Below are 19089 nucleotides of genomic sequence, written 5' to 3'. Positions count from 1 at the left end.
AGCCTGAGGTCATCCTAGCCATCTCTGCCCCAGGAGGCTCTCCCTGGAATTGTGTTAAGCTTCCGGGGCAGATGTGGGAGACAGACCAGGGCTGGCTCTCAGCCCAGAGTCCTTGGAGGCTCCGAAAGCCGACTGGAGCCCCTGGGCCTCATCCAAGCCCAGCTTCCTCGCGGGCTGGGGTTGGCGCCCCTGCTGTAATGGAGCCGGCCCCCGCCTGCAAGCTTCCCCTTCTGGTGTGTGACTTCAGAGGACATTTGACAAATGCACTCTAGAAGAATATGCAGAGAACTACCGAGGGCTGGCGGCCTTTCTCAGCAGGGGCAGACAACTGAAGGCAGGTGGGACGCATCTGCCGGGGGTAGAAATTCAGCCTTCTGCCATAAAATTGTGTGTGGCCTTGAGCAAGTTCCTTCTCTGTTCTGAGCCTTGGGTTCCTCATCTGTCAACTGGGGTGTTACCATCTGCCCGGAGCTCAGAACACTGTGGAAGAACAGCGTGGGGTAAGATTGCAGGCGCCAGCGCACTTAGAGCGACGATGAGCATTTATCAAGTGCCAGGGGAAGGACTTCCTGGTCATTGTCTCTGGATCCCAACAGCAACCATGTGGGGTAGGCGCTGTATAAACCCCCAAGGCCCCCAGCAGGTGAGGCAGCAGGCTCAGAGAGGTCGAATGCTGTTTACCTGAAAAATGAAACTGGAATGCCTGGGTGGCTCAGTCTGTTAAGCGTCCGACTTTGGCTCAGGTCATGATCTCAGGCTCGTGAGTCCGAGCCCCGCGTGGGGCTCTGTGCTGACAGCTGGGAGCCTGGAGCCTGCTTCGGATTCTGGCTCCCTCTCTCTCTCTCTCTGTCCCTTCCCCACTCATGCTCTGCCTCTGTCTTTCAAAAATAAATAAACGTAAAAAAAAATGTTAAAAAATAAAATAAAAACTAACTGATTTTACCAGCAAAAGTGAGTTGATTTGGGAATGACGGAGTTGCAAGGTGGAACAAGCAATCTGTAGCAACGCCGTAGCAAGTCGAGCCCACAGAGGAGAGGAATGTTACTTTATGGAGAAGGAGGTAGTGGGAGGGGTTGTTGGGAAGGAAAGTCCCGTGGGGAAAAGCTGGGGTGGAGGGTGATGACAGTGTCTCATTGCCTGACTTGCTGGGATAGTGATTTCCTGTAAGAGATGCGCACTTTCCCCTCTGGGGTCTGTAATTGATGACTCTTTCCTGCTGACCATTCTTCTGCTGGGGTCTGTCACGGACAATTCTTGCTGTAATTGATGTTGGGTGGCGCCCGCTTCCCCTTCTAGCCTCCTCCTCTAGTGGTATTTCCTTTTATTCATGTGCACCATGTCTTAGCCAAGGTCACACAGCTGCTCAGAGGAAAAGTGGCCTTGGACCGGGGCGGGAGGGAGGGTGGGGGGATGGGAGGGGCAATGGAATCCCATCCAGGACCCTCCTCGAGCCTCTGTCTCCCTCAACGCAGCGTGGGCATCCCCGGCCGGGACAATGTCCCCACGCTTCGCCCTCCCATGCCCCAAAGTGGCATCCTGCATGGGGGAGTCTAATGGGCGCTTGGTGTACAAGTGCGGACTGCATCAGGTAGGGCTGGATCAAGAGCAGCTTAAAGATGCCGTGACCCCGAGAAGGAAAGTCACGGAGCCTCTAAATGCCTGCTGTGTGTGTTAGTAAAGGTGGCCAGTTAAAAGCATAAAGGTTTGGGGCTCCTGGGTGATTCAGTGGGTTAAGCGTCCGACTTCAGCTCAGGTCTTGATCTCACCGTTTGTGGGTTCAAGCCCCACATGGGGCTCTGTGCTGACAGCTCAGAGCCTGGAGCCTGTTTCGGATTCTCTGTCTCCCTCTCTTTCTGCCCCTCCTCTGCTCATGCTCTGTCTCTCTCTCTCTCAAAAATAAATAAATAGACATTAAAAAAAAAAAAAAGCTGAAAGGCCTATCATGGCAGGGGCTTGGCCAGCACCTGTTTGAGACCCTCTAATGTCATTCGCTTCCCTGACCCTGCCTGGTCAGTGATGGGAAAGCTCAGAGGTCTACCGCTTTTTATTTCTTTTTCTATTTCTTTTTCTATTTCTTCTTTTCCTTTTTTTTTTTTTTTTTCTGTTTTTAGATTTACTGCTCTTAATAAAGCAAGTGGTGGCCAGGGCTTTCTTCATAAGAGAAAGGTCCAGCTGGATTGCCCTCCAGGTAGGTGAGCCCAGGGCACCCACATGCTGGGACTGGCTTCCTTCCTCCTGCCCACTCAGGGACCTCCCTGACTTCCCTCATGGATTATTGTCTGCAAAAATCAAAAACAGCTGATTTCAGAGCCGTCACGGGCTGGGAGGGAAGCGGAAGGAGGAGCTGGGGCTCGGTCTCGTGTGCTGTGGTGTGCCGTGAATCCCGGTGGGGTGGACCTGTGACCCCCAGGTGTCCCACCCCCATCTCTGGACTTGACAGTTACCGATGTCCAGGCGGAGCCGGTCATGTTTGCGGCGCATTCGGACTTGAGACTGTGCAGTTTAGCTTCTGTGCGGGGCTGTTTGCCGACCTGCTTGGGAGTTCCAAAGTCAGGGCCAGGTCACCCGTGGTCTCCTGTGTCCCCGGCCCCAAAGCTGGGAGATGCCAGGCGCTCCTGCCTCCACAGCCGCTTCTAGTCTCTGAGCCAGCTGGTGTTCAGGGACCTCCTCCGCTCTCCCCTCCTCCGGGGTGTGAACCACTATCGACACCATTTTAATGGCGGGGATTTGGGATTCAGAAGGAGTCCGATGTGATAAGGCCAAGACAGAACTAAAACAGGATGAGATACTAGAGCGACATGGGCCGGGAAAGAATGCTGTTTTAGTTCCAGTTGGGCAGGGAGGGCTTCTTGGAGGCGGAAGCATTTGGGTTGAGGCCTGAGTGCGGAAAAAAGAGCGAGCACACGGAGATCCGGGGGGGTGGGCAGAGGAGGGAGTGGCGATCTGAGACCCTGGGCAAGCCTAGGAAGGGAATCAGAACACCGGGGTCTAGATCTCAGCTCTCCTCCGAATCATCGAGGGTTTTATGGCAAGTTGTTCCTCTTTCTGGGCTGGGGTTTCTCCCTCTGCAGAATATGGTGTGGTCCACACCTGCTTGCTTCGCTCTGCAGAGTCGGGAGGATGCAGTGAAATAGCATATCTGGATGTGGGAGAATCCCGGGGTGCAGAGGCATCCTCGGCCCCTCTCTGCCCGGTCTACCCAGACAAAGTCCCTGGGAGCAGCCGAGGTTAGAGGGGCTGGATATGATCCAGGTAGCTGAGCGGAGGCCCCCTTCCCTCCCTTCTCCCACCTACTTGAAGCCCTGCCCTCAGCCGGTGTGGTGGGAGAGAGACAGAGACAGAGATAAAAAGAGACAGAGATGCACACAGGGACACCCAGAGAAGGGAGACAAGCAGCCACCTATATACGCAGCACAGAGTCAGAGAGAGACGGGAGACCCAGGCAAAGCCTGAGATGGAGACAGAGAGGTGAAGAGAGAGGGGCTGGAGTTCGGGATGGGTCATCAGAGACGCTGTGAGGTCCTTAGAGTGGCCGAGAGTGGAAAAGTAAAGAGCGAGAGTCCAGAAACTGGGGGTGGGGTGGAAACACAGAAAAAGGGGGGTGGGGAGACACAGACCCCCACGGGGAGGGCCCGAGAGCCCAGAAGTAGAGCAGTGCAGAGGCACAGAACCTCCTGAGCCTCGAGGTCCTCTCCTGTAAGCAGGGTGGTAACTGCACCCCAAGAGCTCTCCACCTCCGTGGAGCCCTCGGGTGGCCTTCCCTGGGGCGATGACTGGGGGGACTGGGCTGCGGCAGTTTAATCTTTACAACAGTCCCGTTTTACTAATGAGGAAAAGGAAGGTCAGAGAGGTTGAGTGGCTCACCCAAAGCCACGCAAGAAGTTGAAGAGGCAGGACTGGGCCTCGATCCTCTGGCTCTGGGTGCAGTGTTTCTCCCACGACACCTGGTGAGGTGACTCAGGGTTCACAACACGTCCAATCCCTGAAGATCTGCTGGGAGCTTCCAGCCTGCCAGAAAACTGCTTCATCATCCTTGCTAGGAACCTGAGGCCCTCAGATCTGAGTCTCCCAGATCCCCGGATTGGTAACAGCAGCAAATACGGGGTGGGGACGGGGGGAGTGAGCAAGGAAGAGAGGGAGAGAAAGCCATTGGTTGATTGAGAAATAGAGGCGGAGCTACCAAGGTGGGCAGGGTACGTTCTCCGAGAAGGCCGTGCATCGACGCGCGGGCATGCGCACACTAAGCTCGGCTGCCAGGGCCACCAGGGTGAGGTGGGGGTTGTCCCCATCAGGCCTCAGGTTTCGAAGCCTGGGCTCCGTCTAACTGAAGTCATCTCGCTACCCTGCCCCAAACAGGAGTGAGGTCCTGGAGAATATACATGAGCTTTAACGAGCTGACGTTCTGAGTTGGATGAGCTTCAGGGACGCCAAATTCTCCGCCTTAAACTTTGGTCAACTTAACAATTCCTGCATCCCTGCTCGTGGGCTTAGGCCCATCCCGTTGGGGGGAGGGGGAGCTGTAGGAGCTGAGGCCCGGATTGCCCCCCAAGAAGCAGAGAGGGTGCAGGGAGGAGGAGCAGAGATGGGAGGGAACGCCAGCTTTGCCCCATAAACCAGGTCGCGAGGTGGGAAACCAGCCGGGGTTTAGGCCAACGATTCCCAGCTCTCCGGGATTATACAGCCAGGGAGGGTGTACAGGCGGGAGGGCATTTTCCTGGGAGGAAGGTCTAAAGCATTTATCAGAGTCTCAAAGGAGTCTGTATTAGTTAAAATAGGCTAGGCTTTTGCTTCCGTGACCGACAAACCCCAAATCTCAGTAGATTAACATCTAAGTGGTTGACTTCCTCTTCTGATAAACACCTGCGTGTCAGGTGACACTCAGGGGCTGCTGTCCCTGGTGACCGGTGATGGGATGTGTCACATCCATCTCAACGTGCAGGCCCCATTCCCTTCAACAAGGGGAGCGAGCTGGGGCGGGGAGAGGGGGGTCCTCAGCCCACAAGTGACACATGTCACTCCCATTGGCTGGAACTAATAGTTCATGGCCCAACCCGCCGCAGAGGAAGCTGGGGGCGGAGTCTTTTGTTCACTCGGGAAGGAGAGGACGGCCTGATGTCCGTGGGCAATAGAATGTCAACATTATTTGGAGATTTTAGAAACTGAATATTCCCAGGCCGCAGTTTTGGGGAGTTCTGTTCTGTGGTCCAGGAAACTGTGTTTTAACACGTCTCACAGGTGAATGTGTGCACAGGTCTGGCCACGGCTGGAGCAGAGCCTTGTCCAATGGGAGGGCTGCATGCCTGCTCTCTTCTATTTATAGCCTCCATACTGCCATCTTGGGGGCTCACTGATGTCCGACATTCACATCAGAAGCCGCCCTTATTTAAAATCTGAGACCCCCAAGGCTTACACACTAATACCACCCCAGGGCCCATTTCACTGGTGGGACAGCTGACGCTCAGAATGCACGTGTTGCTGGGAAGGTACCACTGGATCTGACACTGTGGACCGCTCTCCTCATCTGGGATAAGGAAAAGGGGCGCGCCCCCCTCAGTGCCCCAAGCCACATCCCCAGGGGGTGCGCCTGCCTGGCAGCTTTCGGGGTCGTGGAACCTGAAGACACTGGAAACAGAGGTCATTGGCGTACGAATCACTCTCATTATGGCCGGTCCACTCTTGGCTACTGCTCTCCACTTCTGCCGGGAGAACGAGACTGGAAGGACAACGCTGGTTTCCTCTGCCAGAATGAATAAACATAAGACAAGTAAGACAGTACTAAGGGTAATGAAGCTCCTGGGGCAGATAATTCACATCCCCCGAAACCCGGGCCTAGTTCCATTGCCACGACCGGCCCTGTGTTTGGAGCTGATTAAGCCAAAACAATTAACAATTTATTGTCTTTCTGTCGCTGGAGCGAGGCTGGCTTCCCCGGCTGGGCAGTGGGCAGGCGTCGGAGTTGGCTTGGACTGGTTCATGAGGGCCCGTCGAGAGCCAAATGTTAAATAGTCAGGAATTTTGTGAGCCAGTTGTTAAACCATGGGTTGATTGAAATTGGCCATGGTGGGAATAGTTACACCACAGAAATTGTCGATTCAGGGCTTTTCTTTTTTCTTTTTCTTTTTAGCGGGCACACCACCGTATTAGGGTCTTTGTAAACGGCTAACTCAGATTATGAGGAGAAAGGGGCAATGCTTGTGTCCCTCTGGTGCCTACAAAGCCCCACAATGGCGGGGGGTGACTTAGAGAATGTAGTCATTAGTGAGTGTATCGCTGGCCCTTCTGTACTTGGAATGGGTCCCCGAGAAGGGGGTTTCTGGGTTTACTGAGGATGGAGTTACCACCGAGCCCAGGGCCAGGAGGGCCTGCCAGGCTGGATGTGGAGCACACGTGGGGGCTGGGGTCAGCTGTGGGCAGGGGAGGGTATCGCTGGGGTCCACGGCGCCATGTGCATGGACACGAAGGCCTTCTGTCAGCGCACACAGGACAGGTGCAACAGGCGTGTGTCTGCCATGCCCGCAGGGGATGCTCTTGATGAGCATTGACACGAACTGCCACTGGTTCACCAGTGACTAGGAGCACAAGAAGGCACCAGAATCGTTATGAGCTTCCTATTGTTGCTGTAACAGATTACGCCACAAGCTCCATGGCTTGAAACAGCACAAATCGGCTCTACACATAAGGAACAGAGAAGTCCCCACTCCATCCTGACAACAAGTGAAAAGCTGAACAGACTGAAAAATCAACAACTTTTCTTGGAAGCATGAAGGAAGGGAGGATCCAGGGCAAACTGATGGCCCTCAGACCAGAGAGCCGGTGAATTCAGGAAGCACCGCTTACCGAGGCGGAGGTTCCCAAGTGGAAACCAGCGCAGGAAATCAGTGCTGGGGCGGGAAACCCTGAACCTTAATTGACGAGTTGCAGGATGCTCAGTATGGACAGCTCAGAGGTCAAATCTCCGGGGGACCCAGTGACAAGGTGGCCCCCACAAAATTCTGCAGGAACGCAGCCAGATTTCCACAGTAAATATTGGAGAAAAATTCCCCCGGGCTTCCAGCAGGCACACTGGAAAAGACACCATTCTGAAACAGGCCAGAGCACCCTGTGCTTCTTAATCAAGCCTGCCCTCTGGGGAACTAATTAACCAGAGCACAACCTGCTGGGCCATCAGAGACCCACAACTGGGGAAGGGAAATACACAACTCCAGCCTGTTCAAACCATCCTGTCCCACCGAGAGGGGGAGAAAAAAAACTGAGAAGCCTTGTGAGCTTGGAGGTCTGGAGGCATGGGGTTCACTAAAAGACGGAGCCCTAACCATAGGACCACAGAACACCCCCCTCCCCCAACACCTCATGATATTACCAAAAGCCTATTTGGAGCCATTCTTTTCACCCAGCACATCATACCCAGCTCTCAAGAAAAAACTACAAAGCATATCAAAAGTCAACACAATGTAAAGAGGAAGAGCAGACATCAGACACATACATGGCAGGGACACTAAAGTTATAACACTGGAATTTATTTATTTTTTTCCAGACTGGGGGGCGCCTGGGTGGCTCAGTTGGTTGAGCATCTGACTTCCGGCTCAGGTCATGATCTCACAGTTCATGAGTCCGGGCCCCGCATCAGGCTCTGTGCTGACAGCTCGGAGCTGGAACCTGCTTCGGATTCTGTGTCTCCCTCTCTCTCTGCCCCTCCCCCACTTGCGCTCTGTCTCTGCGTCTCAAAAATAAAGAAAAATATTTTTTTTCCAGACTGGGAATTTAAAACAACTATGATGAATCTGCCACGGGCTCTAGCAGATAAAGTAGACAGCATCCCAGAACAGATGAGCCATACAAGTAGAGCTGGAAATCCTAGGAACCAAAAAGAAATGCTAGTGATAAAAAGTACTGTGACCAAAATGAAGAATTCTTTGATGGGCTTGTTAGTAGACAGGACACAGATGAAGGAAGAATCTCTGGGCTAGAGGATGTATCAGTGGAATCCCCAAAAGCCAAAAAGAAAAGAGAACAAAGACACAGAAGAACATAATCAAATTATCCGAGGACCGTGGGACAATTACAAAAGGGATAACATACATATAATGGGAAGACCAGAAGGAGAAGCAAAAGGAACAGAAAAAATACCTGAAACAACAATGCCCAAGAATTTCTCCAAATTAATGTCAGGCAACAAGCCACCAATATCAGATTCAGGAGTGCAGGAAACACCAAGCAGGATAAGTTCCACCCCTTCCAAAATAGGGAATACACACACACACACACACACACACACACACACCCCAAAAACGAAACTACTCTTGGGTATATCATCTTCAAACTACAGAAATTCAAAGAGAAACAAAACATTCTGAAGAAAGTCCGAAGCTGAATATGACTTTCCTATAGAGAAGTAAAGGTAAGAATGACATCCAACCTCTTCTTAGAAACCAGAAAAGCTGGGCACTTGGGTGGCTCAGTCAGTTGGGTGTCCGACATTATCTCATGGTTTGTGAGTTTGAGCCCCACCTTGGGCTCTGTACTCACAGCTCGGAGCCTAGAGCCTGCTTTGGATTCTGTGTCTCCCTCTCTCTCTGCCCCTCCCCTGGCTTGTGCTCTTTCTCTCTCTCATTCAAAAATAAATAAACATTAAAAAAAGAAAGAAAGAAACCAGACAAGCAAAGAGAGAGTGGAGTCAGATATTTGAAGGGTGGAGAGAAAAAAAAAAAACACAACTTACTGACCTAGAATTTCATACCCAGCTAAGTTATCCTTCAAAAGTGAAGAAATCAAAACTTTTTCAGACAAACAAAAAATTCAGGGAATGTATTGTCATAGACCTGCCTTGAAAGAATTGCTAAAAGTCCTTTAGAGAGAAGGAATATGCTACAGGTCTGAAATTAGGATCTACATAAAGAAAGGAAAAGGATCAAAGAAGGAATAAGGGAAGGTAACAGCAAAACGTTTGGTTTTCTTACTCTTTTTTTTTAAGTTATTTTTTTTCTTTTTTTTCAGCGTTTATTTTTATTTTTGGGACAGAGAGAGACAGAGCATGAACGGGGGAGGGGCAGAGAGAGAGGGAGACACAGAATTGGAAACAGGTTCCAGGCTCTGAGCCATCAGCCCAGAGCCTGACGCGGGGCTCGAACTCACGGACCGCGAGATCGTGACCTGGCTGAAGTCGGACGCCTAACCGACTGCACCACCCAGGCGCCCCATGTTTTTCTTACTCTTAATAGATTTAAGAGATGATAGTTTGTTCAAAATATTAATAGCAACAATGTATTTGATTAGGTATGTTTCTGTATATATCTATTTTATGTACATGTGTGAGTAGATACAATATGCTTACGTATGTTTACAGGTAAGTGAAATGAAAGGCAGCAATGATACAAGGGACAGGAGGAAGGAATTAGGATTATTTCATCATTATAAGTAGTCACACTACCCGTGAAGTGGTATAGCCTTATGTGAAAGTGGACTTACATTAGTTGCAAATGTATATTGCAAAAGTTTAAAAAGTACTGAAAGACATATAGCTGATATGCTAAGAAAGGGTAGAAATTAAATCCTATAAGATGTTCAATTAAAACCACAAAAGGCAGAAAAGTCTTTGCTGATTTCTTTTTCCCCAATTACATGACATTCTGGAAGAGACACAACTATAGAGACAAAAGAAGGATTCGTAGTTGCCAGTGATGGAGGTGTGAATAGAGCACAGAGGATTTTTAGGGCAGTGAAAATACTCCATATGATGTTATAATGATGGATGCATGTCCTTACACATTTTCTCAAACCCAGAGAACATACACCAGCAAGAGTGAGCCCTAAGGTGAAGGACGGACTGTGGATGACTATGATATGTCAGTATAAACTCATGCTTGGGAACAAGTACACGATTCTATTGAGTGACGATGACGGGGGAGCTGTGTGTGAACGAGGTCGGGGGTATGCCAGAAATCTCTGTACCTCCCTCTCAATTTCGTTGTAAGTATAAAACTACTCCTAAAGAAATAAAGTCTTCAAGGGTCAGTTAAGCCTCTGACTCTGGCTCAGGTCATGATTTTGTGGTCCATGAGCTTGAGCCCCAAATCAGGCTCTGAGCTGTCAGCCTGCTTGGGATTCTGTGTCTCCCTCTCTCTCTCTGCCCCTCATCTCTCTCTCTCTCTCTCTCTCTCTCTCTCTCTCTCTCAAAAATAAACATAAAAAAGAGAAAGAAAGAAAAAAACATTAAAAATAAAGTCTTCAAAACTCCACGCATTTATTATCTTAAGTCTTGAAGATAAGAAATCTAAAAAGGACTGGCGGAGCTCCATTTCTTCTGGAAGTCCTAGGAGAACATTCCTTTCCTTCCTTGTTTCCTCTTCTTTCCTTGCCTTTTTCATCTACAGGCTCCCACTTTCCTTGACTTGTGCCTCTGCATCGCTCGGTCTGATTCTGCCACCCCACTTCCTTCTGACTGCCTTGCCTCTCCCATTCCCTTGCAAGGACCCTTGTGAGTACATTGGACCCACAAGGAAACTCCAGAACAAACTCCCCATTTCTAGATCCTCAATTTAGTCATGTGTGCAAAGTCCCTTTCAACATGCAAGGTAACATATATACAGGTGCTGGGGACAAAGACGTATCCTTGGACAGCCACTGTCCTGCCTACCGCAGTCTGCCCTCTGCCCTCCAAAGATTCATACCTATCCTCCATGCAAAACTCATTCGCCCCAACCCAACATCGTCCAAAACCTCAATCCATGGATAGCATCAACCCAGAGAGCAAAGGTTCATCTCAGTCTCATCAGCTCAAAAGCCCCAAATCTAAGCATCTAAATAATCCAAATCAGGTATCTGGTGAGCTTCTGGGTGTGAGACACCCTGGGGCAAAATTCCTCTCCCATCTGTGGACCCGTGAAACTGGAATTCTGCACTTTGATGCCGTCATCTGGAGAATAAGGGTGTTAACGGTTTCCACCTGTATCACAGTGTCAGTCAGGTTTCATCCACGAGCGTCAGAACCAGTAGGAGATGATATGTATGCATATACCCGTGCACGTGTGCATGTGTGTGTATGCGTGCATGTGCGCGGTAAGGATGTGCACATGCGCGGTAAGGATTCATCAGGGGGACTCAGCTTCTGCCGAATGGTGTGGCTGACCAGGCCATCTCCACAAGGCTGCTCCCACATCTAACGCTGCAGCCCAGCGTCCACGGCCAGGCAGTCGGGGAGGGAAGAGCATGAAGGAAGGCAGCCCATGAGGACTAGCAGAAACCCCTGCCTGTTCTTGTAGAATAGCTTGGTGACAAGCATACCTTGGGTGCCGGGGTCCTTCGTCATGGAGCTCAACACACACACACATACACACACACACACCTGACCCAGGAGTCAAAGAAACTCAAGGAAGATGGGGGGAAGAGGGGGATAAAAAGCCAACTGTAGGCTCAACGTGCTTCCCGCTGACGGGTGGGTCAGCAGATCAGCACCAACAAGTTGTCTCTCGAGGACCTCCTTTGCCCCCAGCCTTGCGGGAAACACAGGAAAAAGGAATCCTGGGAGCCAAGGTGCGGCCAGCCAGGCTGGCACGTTGGAAGCCATCAGAGCCCTCCTCGAGCAGCTGGAGGAAACCGTGTCTGGGGAGAGCTCAGCTCAGTGGCCAACCCAGTGAATGCCCCAGCGATCTCAACACTCCCCGACCACGGCAGGACGGTTGTCACATGAGCCCGTCCTATCAGTCCACTCGGGAGTATGTTTATGGCCAGCGGGCCCCCTTTCGTGGGGAGCCTCCTTAATGAGCAGGGAGAGAGAAGTTTCTCTCACAGAAAATGCCCTATTCCATCTTCCTTTGGAGATCAGGAAACTGGGGAGTCAGCGTGGGGCTGGGGGAGGCTGAGGGAAGGTGGAGAGCCATCCTTCAGGCCCGGGGAGGATGAACTTTCTGCACAGCTGGTGACTCACTTCACTGAGACAAAAGCGATGTGTTGGAATATAGGAGGATCCTTAGAAGGAGGGAACCAGGAGGCTCCAGTGATGGGAGCCTGGCAGCTGGAAAAGATTGGGATGAAACTGGCTGGGGGGAGGTGGGGAGGGAGAGCCGTTGAAATGCAGCCAAAGCAGGAACCCATCTGGGTTTCTGTCCATGTGAAATGAACGGTCCCCGATCCAGATGTGTTGGTGACTGGGGAGGAAGAAAGAACAGGTGTCCCAGAGATGCTAAGAATGAGAGGGCTGGCCTGGCTCCACATTACCTTTGTTGTGGAGTCTACCTTGAAGATGTCTGGAATTTTCCATGAGGCCTGGTGTTCAGGGCGGGGAGGGAGCAGCTGTTTTCTGGGCAATGGGGGACAAGGCAGAGCTGAGTGTCCACCAAGGGCGGGAGGGGCCGGAAAGGAGTGCTGACCTCGGGTGGATGGGAGGGGAGGGGGGTCAGGGGCCGGGAGGTATCAGAGAAGGATGGGTGAGGTGAAGCAGGGTTGGGGACTTCAGAGATCAATCTTGGAAATTGGCAGGGGGGCAGATATGAAGTGTCCCCTGAGTGTATGGAGTGGGGGGGCGTGGCAGGGGGGTGGTGGCTCAGAGACAGCTCAGGCCTCTCTTAGGCCGCGCCATGGGCTCCTTGACCTTGTGGGGTCCAGGCCACCCTGGATGGTGCAAATGTGACAGAAACTCTTGTCAAGGGCTCAGGGGCCCCCAGAGACTTGGGGCTCAGGAAGCCCCTGCACAGAAGCAGGCCCCACAGCCTGGCAGGCAGAGATACTGCGGTCTAGACGGGGCCGGGGCCTATCCCAGCTCGCACCGTGAGCCAGGGCTGAGCCGGACCAAAGCCCAGGCCGCCCGCAGAGAGCGAGGGACACCCTCTGGCGCCTCCGTCCCACCGGGGCATCAGCCTCTGACAACATCACAGCTCAGGTCTTCCTCTGAGGAGTCGCTCCCGCCGGGTGTGCCGTCTCAGGAGGCCCTTGCCAGCGGCTCCCTGCTCCCCGGAAGGGCTGTTCAGGCCCCTTCCCAGCGGTCCGTCTGGGACCAGGCAATGATGCTGCATGACGGGGGCGGGGTCAGCAGGCAGCGCGAGGCCCAGGGAGCCTGGGAGGAGGGGGGGGGGCCGAGGGAGACAGGTACAGGTGCAGGTGGACGCGGCACCCCAGTTTCCACTTTTCCGTGGGGACAAGCCGGGTGTGGGGCGAGCGGTCTGCCCCACGCACACTCCTCTGTGCCCCGGGCCGGCTGTCTCACTGCTCTGAGCCAGGGAAGGGGATAACGACACCGGCCCCCGATGACCGCGGTCCCAGGACCGAGCGATGTGCCCTGAAATATGCACCACGCCCGCCCAGAGCCTGGCACGTGAAGGTCCCAGAGAGACGGGGCTCCCTCCTGCCCTCCCCGGGGCCCAGACACCCCAGCGCAGGAACGTGGGCTCCACGGTCACACTTCTGGGACTGGTGTCCTGCTCCACTGCCTCCTGGCTGTGGGACCTCCAGGCAAGCCCCTCCCCTTCCCCGGGCCTCAGTTTCCTCATCTGCAAAATGGGAATCATGACAGCACCTCCCTCCTCCAAGTCATGGTGAGGACTCAGTGAGATAACCCTCGCAGAGTGCCTGGCACAGGGCTGGGCACAGAAGACGCACGGATCAAAGGCAGCTGGTGTCCTCTCGAGCTGGGGCTCTGCAGGGGCCTTTTACTCGGTGAACTCCTAGACCCACAGGACGGTTGTTATCCCCACAGCTACCGTTCACCCCAGGGTGTCCCCTCCAGAATTTCACATGGGAGGTTTGTGGCTGTCCGTCTCCTGACCCCATGCCATCCTGTGCCTCTCTGTCCCGCTTTGACAAGGCACGTGTGAACTCAGTCTGCAGCGGTGGTTTCTCTGTGCTCGTGAGACCTGTCCAGTTACCTCGAATATCCCGCCGAAAGCCCTATTTTCCTCTGCCTCGCTATGCCGGGAGCACAGACCTGTCAGTGTCCCCACTTTGCACCTCTCTGAACAATTCAGGCTGCGCACACCCTCCCTCACGACCAGCGAGGGGCTCCTGGCTGACAGTTTGGGAAAATGAGGCTAATCCTTTAAGACACAATATGTAAAAAGCAGAATTTACACAGTATGAGCCATTCCTTTTTTTTTTCCTTGTTTTTCCCCCCTCTAAACGACAGTATCTCTTGCTCATGCTTTTGTCTCACGAAAGACCTTGAAAGAATGAGCCCAGGAAATTCATGAACTCCTAGGACGCTCTGGCTCCTGAAAACGTGCTCGTCTGCCGCGTGAAATAGGGCTCAGCGCGTGTGGAAATGCGGGCAATTTCGCGGGGCCATAAAGGTGCCGACTCGCGCGGTCTTGCTGTGGACCCGTCTATAACCACCGGCTCCTAACTGAGGTTCGTGGCTTCGGTTTCTGAGGGGGACACTCGGGAAAGTGGTGCAGCAGACGCGGGCCCTGCCTCCACCCCGCAAGGCAGCTAGGCGAGGCCCCAGCCGCACCTCTCACCTGGACAGCACCCTTGAGCCCAGGCCGCTTCGCTGGCGGGCTTCACCTCATGGGCTCCAGGCCCTCCTTGTGGATCTTTGACTGTGGCCTTGGCGCCAGCCTGTGAGCCTTACTCTCCCCGCACTTGTTCCAGCCTCTGGGATCCTTCCCACAGCAGAACTGGGCAGACAGCCTGGCAGGTGGAGAGAGAACTGAGCAAGAGTCCAGGCCCCCTCCCCTCCGCCTGTCCCCTCCCCACGGCACAAGGAGTCTGCGGGGCCAACGGGAGTCATGTGGGCCCAGCCCGGACTGCCTGGTGCCTCTGCCATTCTAGACAGACGTGATCCCCGGGGTCCCCTGGTCCCCGGGGCCCCAGAATTCCCCATCTGAACGGCTCGAGGCCCACTTCCTGTGCCTCGTGGGTCCCTTCCCTGGGTCTGTCTGCTGCGGGTGGACTCTCCGTGGGGTGAGCGCCCCGGGCCTGCCGGGGGCAGCTGTTTGTGGGGTCCTGGAAGCGTTTGAACGCATGCGCTGGGGTGTCCGCGGCAGGTGCGGTCCTGGAGGCGTGGGGCAGATCTGGGGATGGTCGGAGATGGGGGTGGGCCCAGGAGGGACCACGTCTGGCTCCTCCAAGTCTGGGCTGGAGTTCCAGGGGCCGTAAGGACATGAGAATCAAACCTGGTCGCCCAGGCTGTTACAAAGTTGCATTGGTCAGGGTGGATTCTGTTTACCAGTTTGCACCCTTAGTTAACCATTTTAGATATTTAGGAATGTGGGCCTCAGCCTGGGCTACTGCCCTGGGTGTGTCAGGTGTCAAGGACAGCCCGGAGCACCTACTGTGTGCAGGCAACACGCTCCGCCCTTGGGGCTTGTGGGGAGGAAGCCGGTCTCTGGCAGGTGAGACACAAAAGCTGGGCTGCCCCCTCCTTCTGTTGTTTTGAGCGGAGGGGCCAGGGTCACCGTCTAGGGACAGGGGGACCGGGAGGGCAGTTGGAGTCCTCCCCCGGGGGCAGCGCCCACCCTGTGGGACCAGCACGGATCTCATCCAGTTGCCGGGATCTTTTTATCACCCTGGGGGGATGGGGTGCTCTGCTTCAGTGCACATTCGATGCTGTTCTGGAGAAAAGAGGGGCCCCGGGAGGTGTGGCTGCACAGGGCGGTAGGAGCCTTGTAGCTGGGTTTAGGGGGCTCCGTCCTCTTCCCACGCTCCCACCGTCCCTACAAGAGCAAGTACCCAAAGCAGAGTCAGAGACAGGGGCGTGAAGGGTGGGATCAGTGGGGTAAGGTCTCGGTCAGTCCCAGAATCCCACTTACCTGGCACAGAGCATGGCTCTGAGAAGGCGTCGCCTGGTGTGTGGGGCAGGGAAGTGATGGCCCAGCCATGGGCCAGGGGAATGGAAGGTTCACCAATGGGCAACTCAGCCTGACTCCTCCTCCTTCCGCACTTTCTGTCAGGCCAGGCTTCCCCAAACTGTGCTCTCTGCCCTCCAGCATTTAGAGCCTTCGCTCAGCCTCCCAGAATGCACCAGGCTCCCACCCACCACAGGACCTTTGCGCGTGCTCTTCTCTGCCGAGATTACCCTCCCGGTCCCTGTGGCTCTTCCCTGCCTCCTCGCGGCAGGTCAAGTCTATATTATTGTGTCTCTTCCTTTTTTTTTTTTTTTTAATTTTTATTTTATTTATTTTGAGAGAGAGCTCCTGCACATTCACACACGAGCGGGGGAGGGGCAAAGAGCGAGAGAAGCCCAAGCAGGCTCCATGCCAACAGCACAGAACCCGACACGGGGCTCGATCCCACGAACTGCGAGATCGTGACTGGAGCCGAAATCGGGAGTCAGATGCTCAACTGACTGAGCCACCCAGGCGCCCCTATAGTGTCTCTCTCAGAGCATCAAAGCCCTCTCCTGGGTGACATTTGCCCCAGGAGAGATGAATTAACGATGTGGGCGGTGATCCGACCAGGACATCTCTCCTCTGCTGGCCGCAAGCTCCGCGAGGGCAGCCCCTGTGTCCCAGTCACCTGTCCCTCCAACATCATGGTCTAGACAAGAAATATGGAACAGGTGCCTGAGAGAGAGAAAGGGGAGGGAGGGAGCGAGGGGGAGGAGGAGAGAGAAGGGGGAGGTTAACTAAGTCCTATGGCTCTGACTGACCCATGAGGCCTGGGACTCCCGACCCCGGCAAACTTCTCTGACCCCAGACTCAATTCCCAGGCATATTCCTCTGGGTTCCTGTCCCTGGAGCCTGCAGCGCACTGCTTCATCGATGGCGTGTCCCCACCTGCCTCCCCAGCCAGACTGGGGACACTTTGAAGGCCGGGCTATATCCAGAGCGGGGCACAGAGCAGGCACGCGGAGCGGGGTGTTTCTGATGTCGTGAGGGAGGGGCATTCGCGAGAAGGAAAGCACTTGGCTGTCCACAGGGGTCGAAAGCTCTTCGCTCTGCCCGCTGAGACCCACACCGTCCCGCCTGCTCCAGCTGTGACCTGGATGATGTGACAACCCTCGGAGATTCTGGGAAAATCCGTCTCCCTCACCGGGGCTCCACAGCCTGTGGTGTGTGGGGTCCGGCCGCCAGAGACAGAGTCACAGAGAGGCAGGGCCCACATGACTCCTCCGAGAAGAGGGTTCACTGGCGTCGTAAGAAGGCTCCTTGCCGGCGGGTTTCTGCCATGGCAGGACCGGACCTGCCCAGAGGCCGTTGGGGGCATCAGGGAACTGAGAGTCACCGGGGGGAGACCGTCCCTGATCCCTCGGGGTTTGACCACTGTCACGTTCTCAATTTCAAAATTCATACACTCAAGGGGCCTGGGGCTGCAGGGAGTTTTGTCTGGGCGTTGATGGAGAAACTGCACGACCAGGGGGAGATGTGTCCCCGTGCTGTGCCCTCCGCTCTGCCCACTCCACCTCTCCCCTCTCCTGCCCTCGAAGGAAGACACTGTCTCTGTGGGACACTTTTTAAAGGTCGGGGTGCAGAATCAGGAGAAGTGATAGCGGAGTGAAAGACAGCAGAGAGCCAGCAGCGTGAGTTAACCTACAGGACGGGGAAGGGGTCAGGGTAGCAGAGAGGCAAAGCCGTGCGCGTGCTTCTGGGGACACTGGGGGAGGGGGGCTTGGCCTTGGAGAAGTCGGCCGCTGCTCCAGGGGAGGGATGGGCCTTTGCAAAGTGTCATGGGGGGGGGGGGGATAAATTGAATCCTCCTTCTATTTTCATTAAGGGATTGGAGTAAGAATGGAAATCCCTTTTAAGATTATTTTCGTCGCTATACAGTTTTTCGAAGTCGAACTGAGTTCAGACAGGGCCTGGAGTCCAACGTGGACTTGATCGAGACTTTCAAGGGTGCTGAGGACTTTGTTAAGTTATTTATGGCAACGGGGGCTGGGGAGTGAGGGAGGGGTGACGTGGCCCGGAGCTGAGGCAGCCGTGGTGCAGTGGGGACAGGAATCCCCACGGAATAGAGGGAGAAGAGACCAATGCTGACCTCTGACCGGGTCCCCAAGAAAGGCTTTCCATGAGAAACAGCCCTAGGGTTAAACCCGGTATATCTTTGTCTGTTCCCAAGTCAGCGCTCGCCCCGCCTCTAGGGCCATCTGTCCCCACTGGCAGCATGCGGGATCACAGGGCCTTCCTGCCTTACAGACAAGGAGACAGAGACCCGGGGAAGGGAAATGACTTGCCTAGGGTGACACACTAGGCTAGTGGAGGGTCAGGACAGGAACCTGAGACCTCAGCCCCGTAGGGCTGTGTTAAAGAACAGTTTGTTTACCCTCGATCCCAGGACCTCTGCGTCCGCCACACAGAATGATCATGGCGGTCACTCCTCCAGAAATGCTCAGGCCTGGCCGACCTCTGCCAGGGACGTTAGGAACCCCCCACCTGAGGCTCACTGGACCCCCAGAGTTTGCAGACAAATGAGAGCTGCTGAGGCGGGGGCAGGGACCCTGTGTGCCCACCATGAGCTCCCCCATTCCCTTAGGCTAAAAGACACCGCGGGGCACCCCTTCCAAAAGGCAGAGTCCATTCGGGCTCCTCGGCCCCCTGCTCTGCTCTTTGGCCTGCAAATCAGAGAAAATCCCAGAGCTTCTCCAAGCGTGGGCCCTTTGATGCCCGGATTAGAATCAGCCAACACAGCACTAAGATCACTGAGCCCAAATCCTCCCTGGGGTGCTGGCTTTCAGGACATCCACTGGGGAGGGCGGATCGGGGGCTGCCTGGGGGACCCGGCACCGGGTGCCCGATCGGTGCCCAGGTCAGTATGGGAGCACCTCTGTGGGGCTTGGGGGTGCCACACTCAGTATCTCTGGGAGAAGGAGGGCGGTCTGTGGCTGGATGGCCACCAGCACCTGCCGGACGCTCGGGTTTCCCCCAGGAGCATGCTCAGCAGTGGGGTAAGCGGTGCCCCGGGCAGAGCGGCCCTTCTGGAATCGGCATCCCCGGGGAAGGAAGCATGTCATGCTTCCAACGTCCTCCAGTTTCCCCCCCAGTCAGCTGGGGGTGCTGAGCCCTGGACTCAGGCCTCGTCACGGAGCTCAGGGGCTGATGTCACACACTGCACAGGGGCGGGATTCAGACGGGCTTGAGTTCAAATTCCGTCTCTGCCACTCACACCCTGCGCGACCGGGGGCACGTCCTCGGTCACGCTGGGCCTCGGCCTCCCGTCTGTTC

This window comes from Felis catus, chromosome C1 (assembly GCF_018350175.1).
Source record: "Felis catus isolate Fca126 chromosome C1, F.catus_Fca126_mat1.0, whole genome shotgun sequence".
NCBI lineage: Eukaryota > Metazoa > Chordata > Mammalia > Carnivora > Felidae > Felis > Felis catus.
This window is presented reverse-complemented; position numbering follows the sequence as displayed.